Raw genomic sequence first — 15,520 nt, 5'->3', positions numbered from 1 at the left:
TTATTCAGAACAAACAATAAAAATGAGCCCCTTGCCCTTGCTCTAGCCACTCCAGGCAGAATTTGTAAATGTGGAATATAAAATACCCAACTCCTGCAGTAAGTCCTCAACCGCTCCCAGGGGCAATGAGCTCAGCCGTTAGATCTACACTGACAGTAGCACGCTCGAAGGTGTCTTTTATGCGGCCCATCAGTGTAGAACTTCACAGATGAGACTAACTATGGAGGAGTTGTAGGATCAGTTGGGACCGAGAAAAAATAAAGCGGGACACAGAGCAATTAAAAGCCTGAGGAGAGAACAAGATTCATTTCAGAAAACTGCAAACTAGCACCTCTGGAAAGGAGGTAGAAGTAACTGACAGAATGGGAGGGAGACAAGTGGGAAGCAACAAGTGCCCTGGGGGAGACAGTGGAAAACAAAGTCAACAGGTATATGCAAGGTGTGATGGCTACCACAAAGAGCCATGTGGTTGGGTCTTTTACACACAGGGATCATGGCACAAAGCAGGAAGACAACAGTTCCTCTCTGTTCAGCTGAGCTGTGACTGCATCTGGATGAGTGCCTTTTCTAGCACCACATTCCCAGAGAGATCAACAAATGGGAAGTCATTCCTGGGAGAGCAAAAAAGAATGCAGGGGGCTGGCAGAAGTGACTTCTGGATAGAGCCCTGCAACCTGACCCAAATCCTAGGGGACCTGACCACAGGCGTCCGGGTCAGGTTGGATGAGAAAACAACTGGACCCTCTTGGGCTCGGGTCAGGTCGGCTCTCCTCCTTTAGCCCCTGGGATCGGCACAACCGTGACTGCGTGTTCCTGCCAGCCACCACCTCCTTCCTGCGCTGCACGCGCTGTGGAGCGAGGATGCCGAGGAGTCACAGTGTCTCCCTCTCTCCCTGCAGCACAGACCCAGCGCAACAGGGGCCGTGTCAGAGGATGGAGCCATCGCTGCACACAGTGGCCGCTGCACCAGCCCCATGAGCAGGATGCAGCGGCAGTATCCAGTTGCGGGGGGAAGGGTTGGGACCAGGATGGAAAATGATTCAGCCCTCTCAGGGTGAGGTGAGTGGGCCGGGGGCCAGTTCAGGTTGGGCTTAAAAATTGGGCCCGAGCAGACCCCTACTTCTGCAGACAGACGGAAAGAGCTGTCTGTGTCCGATGCGGCCAAGGGATGACTCTGAGGGAGAGAGGATAATACCATACAACTACCTGGAGGGTGTGAACACCAAGGAGGGAGAGGAATTTTTTAGGATAATACATTTCGGTAAAAGTAGCAGTAATGAGATTAAGCTAAAAAAGGACCTTCAATTTAGACTTTGATAACAGGAAAAATGCCCCAACTGTGAGACAGGGCTATTAGGTTATGACATAGTCTTCCTAGGAAAGAGGCGGAAGTTCAGTCCTTAGGGGCTTTTCAAATTAGTTTGGCCAAAACAGTGGAAAATGGCTGCTGGGAATGCTCCTGCATTAGCAGGGAAATGGACTGGATGATCCAATAGGTCTTTTCCATCTCTGTCTCCTGTGAGTCTAGACATCTGTGTGACCTGCATGCCAAGGTCATAACCCACTTTGGAATGTTCAAAGCCAATCAGATCTCTGAATGGGAGAGGTTAGGGGTCAGACAGGGTCTGCATCAGATCTCTTGATTGGCTATACGTTCCAGTGGTTCTGCTTTAAAAGGCATGCTTCTGCAAACTGCAATCATAGCAGACAGCTCCACTGGGGAGAAGCCCCTTCCATTCATTTTTAAATGTAAGGAGGATTTTTTTAATTGAATATTGTCACTGATAACTTATCAATACATAAGCACTACATAATTCAAGTAATTAATCAAATGAATTAACATAATTAATCACTCTCCTTACAGTGAGTATGATAACACCCATTTTTTCATGTTCTGTGTGTATATAAAGCTCCTCACTGTATTTTCCACTGAATGCATCCGATGAAGTGAGCTGTAGCTCACGAAAACTTATGCTCAAATAAATTGGTTAGTCTCTAAGGTGCCACAAATCCTCCTTTTCTTTTTATAATTAATCAAGTAATTCAAATAATTAAAGGAGTCGGAGGCCAAGACAAGCAGTTCAGTTGGCCTCCTAGTACTTTAATGGAAACTAAAATGCCTTCTGTGTTGGCCCTTAATAGAGAAATGGACTTTGTCGGATGCAAGTATTAATCAATGGAAAAAAGGGGTCTGAATATTCCTCCTGGGGCAATTCTGCACTACTGCACACGTGCATAATTAATGAGCCCCGCATATTTTTATTTTTTTGCACAGTAAAAAGCTTCTGCTGAAATGCTGCTGCCGTTCCATCTCTTGCCCACCAAAGGGTGCTGTGGCAATAGAACAAAGCAGCAACTCCCTATCAGCGAAGGAAGAGAGAGAGCCTGTCTTCTTCACAGCAGGCCAGGTCAGGAGATAGGGGCTATGGGGAGAAAGACAGTGTGGGATGCTGGAGTGGGGTCAGTCAGGGGCTCATAAGGGCTAGTGGGGGAGGACAGACTGGGGCAGGGGCTGAATGGGAGTGGAGGCACAGAGTTAGAGGAGGAGGGAAGTTCAGGGCCCCGTAGAGATTGGGGAGGAGGTGCAGAGTTACATAAGGACAGGGGGTGGTTGGCTGGGGGCACAGAGACACATGGGGACAGGGGGAGGGGGTACAGGGACACATTGTTAGGATATAGATGTTCAGGCCTGTCTGTAAAGGCCTATCATCTAAGAATTTAGGTGTATTCTTATCACTTGGCTAGTTCTAGAGGTATAAAAGAAAGAATCAAAATCACTGTCTGCCAGTGTAAGGTTCTTCTCTTACTGTGACAGTCTGAGGCCCTGTTCTTAGGCTAAGGCCTTTGGCTAAGCAGCAGAGGCAGCCATAAGCTGGGAAGTGACAGGTCACCTCCTCACATTCCCAGCTAGTCACATTGAAATAAGGTGCTATTGGGCTGTTAGGAACACAATGCTGTCCTGATAATGCCTATCGCCTCCAGAGAAAGGGAAGGGCCAAGAAGATGTAAAAGGAAACTTAGTTTGATAGCATCCTGTCTGGCAAGAACTCACTTATCACTAGCTGGGATGTGAAATCCTCATTTCTGTGTTTCTTCTATCACTGTAGTCCCCATTGTTTGTCTGTATAATCTCTGTCTGGTTCTGTGATTGTTTTTCTCTGCTGTATAATTAATTTTGCTGGGTGTAAACTAATTAAGGTGGTGGGATATAATTGGTTAAATAATCATGTTACAATATGTTAGGATTGGTTAGTTAAATTTCAGGAAAAGGATTGGTTAAGGTATAGCTAAGCAGAAGTCAAGTTTTACTAGATAGTCTGCAGTCAATCAGGAGGTGAGGGGGTGGGTGTGTGGGTGGGGGAAATGGGAACAGGGAATGGGGGTGGGGAAATTGGAATCATGTTTTGCTAAAGGGGGAAACGGGAACAGGGAATGGGGTGGGGAAATTGGAATCATGTTTGGCTAAAGGCAGGAATGAGAACAGGGACACAGCTGTAAGGCTCTGTGGTGTCAGAGCTGGGAAGGGGGACACTAAGGAAGGAAACTGGAATCATGCTTGCTGGAAGTTCACCCAATAAATATCGAATTGTTTGCATCTTTGGACTTCGGGTATTGTTGCTGTCTGTTCATGCGAGAAGGACCAGGGAAGTAAGTGGGTGAAGGAATAATCCCCCTAACACACATGGGGATGGGGGGAGTGGGTTTATGAGTGGGGGTGGAGGGACACATGTGGACAGGGGGTGCAAGGACCCATGGGTGTGCAGGAACACATGGAGACAGGGGCAGATGTGCCTTACTGAATGGGAGAGCTTAGGGGTCAGACAGGGTCTGCATGGGGGGAGCTGCCTAACAATTCCTCCCCGCCCCTCCCAAAAAAACTGTTCCATACTTTTCCCACCCATACCCAGCAACGCTCCAAGTTCACACCCAGGCTCCTTCTCAGCAATTTACTTCCCTCTCCCTCAGCTCCTCCATTACCCCTGACTCTACCAAGCCTTCGCACTGCGCCTAAGGGGTGCAAGAAATATGCTTCTGTATTGAGTTTAAATGAATTATTACTCAGAGTTCTCTATTAACATGCATAGTAAGGAATTGGTTTGTCAAAAAACATTTCCTGAATCCTTTTTGTTGTCTGTATTCATACAGACATACTTGCTGACAGGTATTTTGAAATAAATAACCAAAAATAATTTTAACGGGTGTAATTATATTGTATTATTTTGACAAACAAAATATGCAGAATTTTGCAGAACTTCTCAAATATTGTACGCATCATTTTTATTTTTTTCTTGCAGAACTCCCCCAGTAGAAAATATATAGATAAGGGTCCCTTCAATGCTATAATCTCAATAATATGTCATCATAATAAAGGAGAGTTGGCTGGGATTTAGAGCAGGGAGTCAGTTCACTTGGGTTTTATTCACATTCTTTGACTAACTTGCTAAGTGGTGTTGAGCAAGTTACTTAATTCCCTGTGACACAAGTCATCCGTAAATGGGGATAATGCTTCCCATTCTCACCAGGGTGCTGTGAGTCTTAATTCATTAGTATTAGGGAAGTGCTTTGAGATTTTTGGATGAAGATGCTAAAGAAGGGCAAAGTATTATTAGAAGAGATTTCTGCTGGTCCGATCGTGTACTTTTACTGTCTACAGCCCATGTACTCCACTGTGTGTAAAAGGACAATGCTCTCTTTAGAGAGCATTATATCATCCTGATCTGTAAGAACAGCATTTTGCATGATGAGTTTACGCCTGAGGACAGAAGGGCGAATACTGATTCTCCTGATGGTGCGCCAGGCCAAGTTCTACACTGAATTACCCCCGTGCAGTCCCCTGTACCCCCATGAAGTCAGGCAGAATTTGGTGTGGACACCTGGAAAGCGGATGTAATTTCATGAAACTGCCCTACCTCATCCTTTTGCAGTTTCTCGAGCAGAACTGTCAGAATGATAGCCTGCTTGATCTTGGCTATAAAGGCAATCCTGAGGGCAATTTTGTCCTTATTTTGGTCATCCATATGTGCCAGGAGGGAAACAACCTCATTATAAACACCTGAAATTAAATAAAAGGATTCGGCTGGTTACCACTGATAGCAGAAATTGGTGCTGGCCTCTTTAATTCACTATCCAGTAAAGATTCTGCAGGAGCCCAAACACTGTGAGAAGGAGACCTGGGAATCCTGGAAATCCTCTTCCTTCCTCCTCATGACCAGGTTTGTTTGCTGAACTACCCAGTGTGCTTGGGGGGAAATCATAATGAAGCAAATTTGCTCCTTTCCAGTAGGTTCCCACGTAAAATAATCTTCCTTTCCCTCTTTACTGTCAATTGATGAGTTTTGATAGCATACAGAGTAATAATTTAACTCTAAGCCAAGAAATAGAGCTAAAGTTAAGCACATGCTTAAGAGTTTTGCTTAGTCAGGGCCTCATTTTCAAAAATCCTGAGCACCCAGATGTACCTATTAGCTCTGCTGGGAACTTTTGGGGCTCGGTATCTCTTGAAAATCAGGCCACTGTTGGAGACCTCAGTATGAATTTAGAAGCCTAACTTTAGGCCCCTTGTTTTGAAGAAAGCCTTTAATCTTCTTTTATGGTAGTTGAAATACTTGCAGAGAAGACTCATGGAATGGAGTTCATCCAGTTCATAGAATATCAGGGTTGGAAGGGACCTCAGGAGGTCATCTAGTCCGACCCCCTGCTCAAAGCAGGACCAATCCCCAAATTTTGCCCCAGATCCCTAAATGGCCCCCTCAAGGATTGAACTCACAACCCTGGGTTTAGCAGGCCAATGCTCAAACCACTGAGCTATCCCTCCCCCCTGTACAGTTGCCTGTAGAGGTCATAAAGGAATTCCCCCGCCCCCGCCCCCCCACCCCCATGCACAATTGGCGAGGTGTACGCTGTGAGTGGGGTGGGGTGGGGTGGGTCCCTCCAACCTTCATCTGAAGCGTCAGGGATTGACCATAGCAGGAGACGGGACACCTGCTAGGGTGGACCAGTGCTCTAAGATGGTTCAGAGAATCTGTTTCCTTAGCTGTCCTGCTCACATGCTCAGGGTCCAACTGATCTCCAGAGTTGTGGGTGGGAAGGAATTTCCCCCTGGTCAGATTGGCAGGGACCTTTGAGTGGCAGGATGGGGCACTGATCACCTGCTAGGATAATCTGAGTATATCTGACCTAATCAATTCTCGACCACGGCAAGGGCCTCAAGCATTGGTGGAACCTCAGTCTCTCCTGTCCTCTGCCGATGGCACACAACAGTTTTGTCTCCTAAAGACTGAAATGTTTTCATCCAAGACAAGTTTTGGGGTTCAGTGTAGGGTTGCTAGGTGAAATTTAGTGGCCTGTGAAATACAGGAAGTCAGACTAGATGATCTAATGGTCCCTTCTGGCCTTAAACTCGAGGAAACAATGAAATAGCTGGTGTATGAAAAAAATCAGGATTTGATCTCCCATGTATCTCTTCGCTCTGGGCAGAAATTCTCCAGGAGACTTAATATTTCACAAGAAATCTGAAATGCCGTGTTTATCTGTCTCCATTGTAACAGCATTCCAAGCATGAAGGAGGAACTAACAAGATTTCCCCTTCCCAGGAAAGACTGCTTGAGGTTAGGTGATTGCCCATCCGTTATGCAAATTGCATCCTTCAGTTGTAACACCCAGATGCAAACGGAATCATAACTGTAACCTACTCTGCCCATCTGTGTGGGATGAGGAGCACTAGTATTGCTAAGAAATGTGACCCCATGCTTTGTTCTCCCTCATTTAAGATATTAGCAGAGCTTCATTTAGACAGCTAGAGGAGAAGTCCTTCTGCCTTTTTTGTTCTAATTTCCCCTATCTCTGATGGAGTTGGCTCCATGGATGCAGAAGACACAAAATGAGGACCCAGAACAAACATAAAACAACTGGGAGAAAAGAAGGAAGACCTCCCCCATAACATTCCCTAGAAACTCAGATTCTCAGGAAAGTTTCCAGGTCCAGAGGCTGTAGGCCAACTCCTCAACTGGTGTAAATCAACACAGCTACAAGGAAGTCAACAGAGGGACATTGGTTTACAGCAGCTAAGGTTCTGCTCATACAAATGGAGAACATTACAGCTAATCTGTATGCCTATGCTTTCTAAATGTGTGTGTGAATATAGACTGGATATATAGAGAATACAATGCTGACCCTTACCTCTGTCGGTTACCTCCTGCTCACTCACAAATTTATTCATGTTTTAATCTTTCCTCAACACTTCCTCCAGTCCTTTCTCCAAAGAGCTCCAGTACTGATAGGCAGCTGGCCTCTCAGGCTGTCCTGTCCAGGATAGCCAGTTCAGATTATGCAAGCACTATTATGACATCGCTGTGACTGTGGCATAGCACATAAACTGCCGCTGACCAGGTAGGTGCTGTGATGACATGGACAAGAGCCTCAAAGGTATTTAGGCTCCTAACTCGCACTGAAATCAATAGATGTGAGGAACCTAAATACATTTCAATATCTGGGCCCATCCATGTACGCAGTCCAATAGGTGGCTACATTTGCTCCAGTGTAGAATTTCTCATTCGCTCTAAATCATTTTGAATTTTGGTTCCATCCCTCTCTCAGTTTGCCACACTTGCCAATATTGGTTTTATTGGAAAATCTGCTCCTGGTTGAATAGATAGAAAATAAAAGCACCGAACAAAGAAAGAGAAGAAACTGCCTTGGAGAATGCACAGTGACACTTGAGTGTGGTTGGTTGGTTGGAATGCACAGTGACACTTGAGTGTGGGTGGTTGGTTTCCTTTGCTTTTTAATTCGGTTGATTAAAAAGCTTGATGAAATCTTATTGGACTGTATTACAAATATTGATTTTTATATTGTTTTACAATGAATTGAAATTTATTCTTCATTTCCATGTCCCGCCAAACAAATCAACTAAATTATTTTTTGTTGCGTTTAATACAGTGTGGTGTCATATGTATGGCCATATGTAGAGGCCACACTTGATTTTGGAGATGATGTTGCCTTTAAAGCATTCAGAGTGATGACACTCTTTGCAGTAAACCATATGGAAAAAGAATTCCAGTTACATGTGTCCTTTGCTATGTATAACTGATTTTGTGCCTTACCCTTTCTGATTTTGCCCTTACACGGACATGCTATTCTTTTGTACTCCTCCTTAGTAATTCGTCCATGTTTCCCCATTTTGTAGGATTTCTTTTTGATTTTCAGGTCATTACAAAACTTCTGATGGAGCCATTGGCCTCTTACAATTCTTCCTCTCTTTCCTTTGCATTGGCAGTTGTGCCTTTAATATTGTCTCCTGGAGAAACTGCCAGCTTTCCTGAACTCCTTTATGCCTTAGACTTTTTCCCCATGGGTCGCTACCTACCAATTCTCTGAGGATGTTAAAGTCTGCTTTTGGCAGTCCTTCTCCTGTCACTCTCACTCCTTCCTTTCCTTAGAATCATGAAATCTATCATTCATGACCCCTTTCACCCAAATCACCTTCCACCTTCACATTCACCACCAGCTCCTCCCTGCTGGTCAGAATCAAGTCTAAAATGGCTGTCCCCCCGGTCACTTCCTCCATTTTCTGAAACAAAGCATTGTCCCCAGTACATTCCAGGAACTTATTCGGTAATTTTGGGTTTTACCATATTCCTTTTTCAGCAGATGTCTGGGTAGGTAAAGTCCCCCATTACGATCAGGATTTGTGTTTTGCATATTTCTGTTGTTTGTCCTAGAAATGCCTCGTCTCCCTCCTCTTCCTGATTTGGTGGTCTGTAATAGACCCCTACCAGGACCTCACCCCTGTTTATTCCCTCTTTTATCTTTACTCAGAGACTTTCAACTGGTCTGCTTCTCACCTCCTTCTGGACCTCAGAACAGGTTTACAATGCAATATGTCCTCTCTTTTTTTTCCTGCCTGTCCTTCCTCAACAAGCTATAGCCCTCTATACCAATAGTCCAGTCATGAGATTTATCCCATCAAGTATCTGTGATGCAGTTAAGCTCAGTTAAGATTTATGTACTAAAACTCCCAGTTCTTACTGTTTATTTCCCATTATTATTACTCCTTGCTTGTGTGTACAGACATCTAAGATGTTAAGCAGATGCCCCCATGGATTTCCCTCTTGTTTCTCCGATAATTCTACTGCAGTTTTCCACATCTACTTCTCCCCACGCAGCTAGTCCTCTATTAAGGCCACCTTTTTTTACCTGGTGGCTTTTTTCACCTGCCCCCTCTGAACTTAGTTTTAAGCTCTTCTCCTAAGGTTGGTGAGTCAGTGCATGAAGATGTTCTTCTCCTTCTTGGTCAGACGGACCCCATCTCTTCCCAGCAAACCTCCTTGCTGCAATAGCATCCCATGGTAGAGGAAGTCAAAGCCTCCCAGAGACCCATCTTCATAACCCTATTCTGTGGGCATGCCTACCATTGAGTGTGTATTGAGCAGAAAGAACACTCAGTGCAGGAGACAAGGGGACTGAGTTAAACTGCAGATGTCAGGTTCACAAACTTCCATTTTCTGTGACTAATCTCTTAAGCTAGTGGGGATGGCCACGGTATAAAAATATTTCTGGAGATCAGCATGTGATTATTTGTATTGCAGTCCTGCCTCACAGTCCCAGTCACAGAGCAGGATCCCATTGCGCTAGGACCTGTACAAACAGAGAACAAGATGGTCCTTAACTGTCATTAATTAATTAACACATCTTAACAGCACAACAAACAGACAAGAGGATAATAAAGCAAGCAAAAAAGCCCCCTTTGACCAGGTATCAGCAGATAACTAATATAGTGCTACCTATTTCGGGAACTTTCTTCCTGATTCAGGGTCTGATGTGACTCAGCCCCTGTTCCATGCCATTGTGTAAACTGGGGACTCGTACATTTGCACAAGATGGAAAGTATCCAGTGGCACACCGTTGAGGCCTACTCCATGTTTAGTACATAAACAGTAGGCCACTCTGCAAGAAGCTAAGGGCCTGGTCAGCACAGAGAGTTTGCCTGTCTCTGTGCTGGTGTTCTGCACCCCTCACTGTCTACACCTGGCTCCATAAAGTCGGGCCTTTCCAAAATGCAGCATCAGGTAGGAGCACAGGTAATTGTAAGAATGCTTGCTCATTGCAGCTGTTAACATCCGGGCAAGGCATCCACATATAAGTCCACGACGGATGGACCAGTGATGGGAAGAGTGTTCATGCATGTGACAAGTAACACCATGAACTATGTAATGCCACAGAACAAATTAAGATCAAGAACAGAACAAGAGTATGTGTGGCAAAGCCATGACAAACACTGTGCAGGCATCAAGGAGCTCATAAATTAGCACCTCATCACCCCAACACCGCCTCAGCTTGACTTAGAGCTTGGGCAACAGTAGACCCTCAAAAGGAGGAGGCCACAGCTTTACAGCCGTGGTCACTGTGATGTTAACTGGCTGCATTTGACAAGAGCTGGATCAGAGGTTGACTTTGAGTGTATTTACAGGGGGCAAGGTTTTCACAACACAAGCCTTGTGCACACACACAAATAGTGTTCTGCAGCAGTGCAAGCTGAGCTGCAGCAATGAGCAGCGGGATCCTGCTTGGGCTCGTAATTCATACACTTCTCTCACTAATGAGGATCAACAGATCAACCCATACTGAATGCAGCTTGACAATATACCATCACTTAAAACACATTACAGTCAGAGAGGATGATAAATATTCCATTTATACACATTATGTACAAGGCCCAAAATGACTGAGGATGCAAGAAAACAAAGCTGGTAAATTCAGAAAATGCATTTGTCATAAATATAAAGGGAAGGGTAAACCCCTTTAAAATCCCTCCTGGCCAGAGGAAAAATCCTCTCACCTGTAAAGGGTTAAGAAGCTAAAGGGAACCTCGTTGGCACCTGACCAAAATGACCGATGAGGAGACAAGATCCTTTCAAAAGCTGGGAGGAGGGAGAAAAAACAAAGGGTCTGTGTCTGTCTGTATGCTGCTTGTGCCGGGGACAGAACAGGACTGGAGTCTTAGAACTTTTAGTAAGTAATCTAGCTAGGTATGAGTTAGATTATGATTTCTTTAAATGGCTGAGAAGAGTTGTGCTGAATAGAATGACGATTCTTGTCTGTGTGTCTTTTTTGTAACTTAAGGTTTTGCCTAGAGGGATTCTCTATGTTTTGAATCTAATTACCCTGTAAGGTATCTACCATCCTGATTTTACAGAGGTGATTCCTTTACTTCTATTAAAAGTCTTCTTGTAAGAAAACTGAATGCTTTTTCATTGTTCTAAGATCCAAGGGTGTGGGTCTGTGGTCACCTATGCAAATTGGTGAGGATTTTTACCAAACCTTCCCCAGGAAGTGGGGTGCAAGGGTTGGGAGGATTTTTTGGGGGGGAAAGATGTGTCCAAACTACGTTTCCCAGTAAACCCAGTTAAAGTTTGGTGGTGGCAGTGGAAATTCCAAGGGCAAAGGGTAAAATTAATTTGTACCTTGGGGAAGTTTTAACCTAAGCTGGTAAAAGTAAGCTTAGGAGGTTTTCATGCAGGTCCCCACATCTGTACCCTAGAGTTCAGAGTGGGGAAGGAACCTTGACAGCATTACTGAAAGAACAGCTGCAGATTGACTCCTGCTAGCAAGAAGCTTCTGTACAATGTACAGTAAGATATTGGGCTTAACCCAACGCAGGGCTAGGCTGAATTAAAGTCAGTCAAAGTTTTGTCTGAGTAGGGTATGAGGCCCAGCTCCTCAAAGGTCTTTCGACTCCTAACTTCCACTGAAATCAGTGGAAGCTAGGAGCCTAAATCCCTACTGTAGAATTTGACCCAATAACAACAATAATAATAATTTGCATTTCTAGAGAGATTTTCTTCTTCAAAGCATTTTACACACATGTTTTCTAACTCTCTGCTTCAAATAAAAGCCATTATTGACAGACAATTATATTCTTCTGTCACAGCACAGACAAATAGGAGAGTGAAGAGAACACTGTTTATTAATGGGATTTTAAGCAGGTTCTCGTATGGAAAAAAAATTAAAGATCCAGCACGCAAAAGATGACTCTGCTTAGCTGTGTGCCTTGTGGCTTAAAGCAGAATTCCAAGAACATTACTTCGCTTTTTGAAATGGTTTCTCAATTAATGACAACTCAGAATATCTGCTTCCACCTACTGGTGCGGGTTTGCATAACAGGTGTTGTTTGTATTCCCTGTTTTCGATATCTTTGCCTAAAAGATACAATACATCAGAATCTACTGAGACAATTCACACTTCTGCACAAAGCCACAACAGCACTAAGAATGTATGTATTTGTTAGCAAATAGGATCATTAGGGAGAAGGAAAAGGATAATCTCAGAAAGAGGCTCTCTCTTTCTCCTTCACTTTATTCTATATAGGTTTTTCTACTGATCTCATCAATGAAGTATCTGAGCAGCTTCCTCTAGTACATTAATAATATGACTCACATCTGTCATGGCAATATCTTTTATTGGACTAACTTCTGTTGGTGAAAGGACTGCACAGAGTTCTCCTTCAGGTCCTTGAAAGGTTATTTCTTTCACCAACAGAAGTTGGTCCAAGAGAAGATATTACCTCAGCTAGGGTGACCAGATGTCCTAAGTTTATAGGGACAGTCCAGATATTCGGGGTTTAGGCGCCTATCAATCCCACCCCACCCCCATCACGATTTTTCATACTCACTATCTGGTCACCCTATCCCTCACCCACCTTGTCTCTCTAATAGCCTCGGAATGACATGGGAGTTTGTTCTCCTGTCACAGACTGTCCCCTGAGAAAGCTCTATCTACTGCACAGACAAGCCTCATCCTTATAGTAGAACACTTCATGGTGCCTGAGAAATAGGCCCTGTCAGCCACAACCCTAATCCCAGGGATTTACCTGATATTTTAGATATACTGGGCCCTGGCCACTGAGCCCCTGGAAGAGAAGGACTGCGACCTGGAACCTGACTTGATGTGGTCACGTTGCAGAAGTATGTACACAGTGTCTGAAGGCAAACAACACTTCAATGGTCACAGAATGAGGGGCCTGTGGAAAAAAATAGTACAATTGTGCAATTAAAGACTGTGTCAAAATGCACGTGCGCAGTACTCAGACTCCCTGAATCCTAACATTTCTGAACTTTCCATTGCTCAGTTTTGCAAACTTACTAATTGTTATTTTAATGCAGATTTTTATATATTTGTTGGGCGTCTAAAGATATAAAAATACAGACATCGATTCATATCATTGTCGTGCAAACATCCCCATTTCATTGTTTGTTTTTAAAGAAAAAAGTACAGGACTAGGTTCTGGCAATTTCTGAATTGAGCTGTAAAGAAAGATATTTTTAAGGGTTTTGAACTGTCGAAACAGAGGCCCAGAGATTGTCTCACACAGGGAGGAGTGGGTGATGCAGTGCACACTTTCCCAAGCCAGCAGAGTTGCTGGACCCCAAGAGATTCCCCCTCTATTCCTGAATCAACCTTTGCCAGAAGCAAGCAGACAGAAGGACAAAAGTAGCTCTCCATTTTAATAAAGGCTCTTGTAACTTCCTGGGTAAACTGGTCCCTTTCACTCTTTAGCTGACTATTACTTAGGCTCTTTTCTTACTGGCGATCTTGAATTTTGATTTTTCTACGTCATGGCCAGTCTTTATCGTCTCTCTTGTAAACTTGAATATGCCAATCCCTGAGAGGACATACTTTCTTGTTTTTTCCTGATTCGGCAATCATAGCTCTGGGGATTGAGCTCCCATTTAAGGTACTTTTAATGATGACCCCCAGTCCTTTATTTCATCTATCAGGATGTTCAAAGAGAGCAGCTACCCTTCACTGAATGCCACTGCTCTGACTTTGGATTCCCTTGTAGAATGTGTGGGGCTGGGGTAGTTGTCTCAGCTGGATTCTTAATCCAGAGGAAAGACGCTCTCCCCTGTTCAATCAAGATCAGGAATGGCACATAGATTTGGGAGAAAAAGTACATTTTACTTTTACTCTATTTTCTTATTTCTCAAAAGGAACAGTACAACAAAGATAAAAACATTGTGAATAATCAATATAGGTATTGATGTATCTTGTCTGAAATGGGACAGCTGCTCTTCTACTCTCGGGATGGATGCCATATCAATAGATAAGATAAAAAGACAGGCCTAACTGAGAGACTGAACCCATATGAGGGCCAAATTCTGCTCCTCGGTTACATGAGTACGTCGCTCCCCGACTAGGGCCCAAATCTGTGTAAAGAAGAGTAAATCTGGTCCCGAGGGAGTATCGAACAACTTCCAAACTGTATAAGAAGGGTGGTTGAGTCTAAACTATAAAGACAGTTCCAAATATGGACCGCAGTTCAGGAAAGCAGCCTTATTCATCCGAGCATGTGAATGATGTAAGAAAATTCTGAAAATGTGGATCTTAGATCATGGTCATAATTTAAAAAAATTAATTGACACAGCGGACACCATTCACATTTGAAACATAAAGTAAGGACACCTGGGCCTAGTGCGAGGGGGCTTCATCGACACTCGTGGTCTTCCATCCCCTCGAGTTACCTAGTGGCCATGCCCCAGTGTCCCCAACAACTCCCTCCCTTGAGAACACTCAACAGCCTTGGCTCTGAGTTTTCTCACTTGGGCTACTTATTTCTTTACAATAGGACTTTGCATAAGCACTTTGTGATAGCCCTGAAGAGAATGACTTATTAACTTTTGCAAAAGGGCCCTAACACATGATACTGCACAGCATAATACCAGTAATACAAGCAATACAGGAAAGAAAAGTTTCAATAACAGGCTAAATATACCACCATGCCAAGACAACAAACCCCAGCCTGAAAACAAGGTTTGCAACCAATCGCTCTCTGGAACAGTATAGGCAACCTGTGCTCCGGCTCAGGCATGGGCCTCAACCTGTACCATCTTTTCATAGATCTCATAACTGCTATCACTGACATATACACAACATCGGGGCCCGACGAGGGCACAAACCCCTCCTTGGGATGCCAAGAGATTAGTCCAAAGCCAGCCTTTTTTGGAGGGAAAATGTCCTGAGCTGCTGTACCTCTTTATTTAATGTTTTTACTGCTGATCCTAAATCACTAACCAAGTCCTCTAACTCAAAGGCCACTTTCTCAAGTACCACTTGCAGCCTTGCAGTATAGCGGCCTATGCATGCCATGGCTGGCCCAGTAAACAGTGACGCTATTCCCAGTACAGAGCACCCTACAAGCTTCTCGGTTGTGAGGGAATTCTTCATATTGCCCTCCAATGCCGTAGTCAGTCACCGCAGGGTCTTTTCTCGTGACTCAACAGAGGTTTCTCGGGCATTTCTAATCTTTCCTTTGGGCAGTGTGGCATTTATGGAAAGATGAGGAACTCCACGAGCTATATAACAGCTACCTGTCCAGTTGGCTGGCAGCACCTTGTAAGCCTTTCGGCCACATACAAAATAGTGACCCTGTAGGGCCCAGTAAGGACTGTTTCTTAAGGGGATTCCTGGGATATTTAAAGCTGCTTTGGCTGCTTTTCCAAACGGTTCATATGCCCCTAAAGGG

Source organism: Natator depressus, chromosome 20 (assembly GCF_965152275.1).
Source record: "Natator depressus isolate rNatDep1 chromosome 20, rNatDep2.hap1, whole genome shotgun sequence".
NCBI lineage: Eukaryota > Metazoa > Chordata > Testudines > Cheloniidae > Natator > Natator depressus.
Note: the sequence above shows the minus strand (reverse complement) of the source record.